The sequence below is a fragment of the Kogia breviceps genome, chromosome 12 (genome assembly GCF_026419965.1).
Source record: "Kogia breviceps isolate mKogBre1 chromosome 12, mKogBre1 haplotype 1, whole genome shotgun sequence".
Taxonomy (NCBI): Eukaryota; Metazoa; Chordata; class Mammalia; order Artiodactyla; family Physeteridae; genus Kogia; species Kogia breviceps.
In genome coordinates this window covers 43,541,059-43,543,745 of record NC_081321.1, presented here as the reverse complement: position 1 = coordinate 43,543,745, position 2,687 = coordinate 43,541,059, and positions in this window count along the sequence as shown.

The following is a 2,687-nucleotide window of genomic DNA, read 5'->3' as shown; positions in this document are numbered from 1 at the left end:
GCAATGAACCTGTAATTTAAGTAGGACTCTTGGTATTTTCTTTTAAATGCAGCTTTCTTTTTGTTGGCAGTCTTAAGAGTCTTCCTCTGTCTCATCACTGGGTCTTTCCCACTTTTCAAAGAAGCTCTCCAGAGACGTTTGTTTTTTACTCATTTTGCCTAGGGTTAGCTTGTGGGCTTACCTAAATTGTGACTGAGACAAGTGCACAGTGCGGGAAAGAGGCACGGACGGAAGTGGTAAATCAAATAATGGGCGGGCCACATGCAGACTAAAATAAGTGTCAGATTCTGACTTAAAGCCTGCCACCAGAGGCAGCTATACAATTGAAGTACATCAACTCACTTGCCACTATAAAGCCTGCCACCAGATGCAGCTTAATTGTCATCTGTTTTGATATGAGTCTGCAAGCAATTGATTTATTATGGTCTCTGTGCAGTCAAACCTCTCTGTTAATGATAATCTGTATTTGCAGCCACTCCCTAGCGCTAGCATCACCGCCTCAGCTCTGCCTCAGATCATCAGGCATTAGATTCTCATACGGAGTCCACAGCCTAGATTCCTCACATGTGCAGTTCACAGTAGGGTTCGCGTTCCTGTGAGAATCTAATGCCACCACTGATCTGACAGGAGGCGGAGCTCAGGCGGTAATGCGAGTGATGCGGAGCAGCTGTAAATACAGATGAAGCTTCACTCGCGCCCGCTGCTCACCTCCTGCTGTGTGGTCCGGTTCCTAATAGGCCAGTCCGTGGGCTGGGGGTTGGGGACCCTGCTATAAAGGACATCACTGGGAAAATTTGTGCAAATATATATGTATATATCTTCAAGACAGTGATTCTATTTCCTTCAAATATATACCCAGAAGTGGAATTGATTGATCATATGGTAGCTCTATTTTTAATTTTCTGAGGAACCATCAAAGTGTTTTCCACAGTGGTTTAACAATTTACACTACCACCAACAAGGCACTACGGTACCCTTTTCTCCATATTCTCACCAACACTTTTTATTTCTTGTTTTTTTGATAATAGCCAGCCCAACGGGGGTGAAGTGATATCTCAAACTGGTTTTGATTTGCATTTCTCTGATGATTAGTGACACTTAGGATCTTTTTATGTATCTGTTGACCATGTGCATGTCTTCTTTATAAAACGTCTATTCAGGTCTTTTGCCCATTTAAAAATTAGATTATTTGTGTTTCTGCTATTGAGTTGTATGGGTTCCTTATGTATGTTAGATATTAACCACTTATCAGATATGTGGTTTGGAAATATTTTGAAATTCTGTAGGTTGCCTCTTTATTCTGTTGATTGTTTCTTTTCTTTTCTTTTTATTTTCAGTACACTGGCCTCTCACCGCTGTGGCCTCTCCCGTCGCGCAGCACAGGCTCCGGACGCGCAGGCTCAGCGGCCATGGCTCACGGGCCCAGCTGCTCCGCGGCACATAGGATCCTCCCGGACTGGGGTACAAACCTGCATCCCCCGCATTGGCAGGCCGACTCCCAACCACTGCGCCACCAGGGAAGCCCTGTAGAATAGTTTTAAATCAGGACATGAAGCCTCCACTTTTGTTCTTCTTTCTCAAGATTGCTTTGGCTATATCTGGTCTTTAGTGATTCCACACAAACTTTAGAATTGCTTTTCTTCTGTTTTTGTGAAAAAAAGGCCATTGGAATTCCTATAGGGATTCCATTAAATCTATAGATGTCTTCAGATAGTATGGACATTTTAACAAAATTATTCTTCTAATTCATGAAAAGAGGATATCTTTCCATTATTAATCTTCTTCATTTTCTTTTATCAACATTATAGTTTTTAGTGAATACATACTCTATCTGGCCCACACACCCCAGCAGAAAATATCCCTCTGCCCTAATCCTCTCAGGGCTAGGAAACTAGGTACAGCCCCTATAGCCCCAAACCCTCTGAAATTATTCAGAGTAACCAGTCCTAAACTATTCACCCTGCTCTACCTTGCCTTTCTCACAGAGACCCCAACAAAGGCCTAGTGCTTTTTCCTTGCTTTATTAGTTTCTTTTCTTGGTGTCATGTATGTCTGATTCATTGTGATCCATGCAGCCTTGAATAGGTGTCTGTGCATTTGAAGGAGCAAACACATCTGTCAGTCTTTATTTCTGGGCTTTGGTAACTAAAGTCCTTCCCCTAATGGGATTACCTCCGGAATCACAGTTATGCTGGATTAGAGGCAGTTTAAGGCTGTTTTGGGGTCTGCAGTGGGGTCTGTGGATGGCATGCATGTTTACAGGGGTTTGGGCAGGCATCAATCCTGTCTGGTCCTTGGGTGAATGGGACTGCTTCCAGTGGCTTGTTCAGTAGGATGGCACTGGGATAAGGATCTGCTTCAGGGTCCATAGTTGCGTCAGCAGCCTGACACCAGATACATGGACAGACAGGAGTGTCTCCTACTGGGTCCTTGGACCTTCAGGACTGCTGGCAGACTGTAGCTGTGAGGGGTCTGAATTCAAAAGTAGAACCCTTTCAGTATTTCTGGGGGTGTCGATGGGAGTATCTTCTGTCCAGTCTCTGGACCAGGAGGACTGTTTGTAGACTGCTGCTGGGATGAACTGGAGTCCAGTTACAGGGCAATTTCAGAATCAACAGCCAGGCTGAGTTTGGTGGGCTTACCTCCAGGGCTCCCAGACTGTGGCTGAGAGGGGTTAGAGCTAGTTC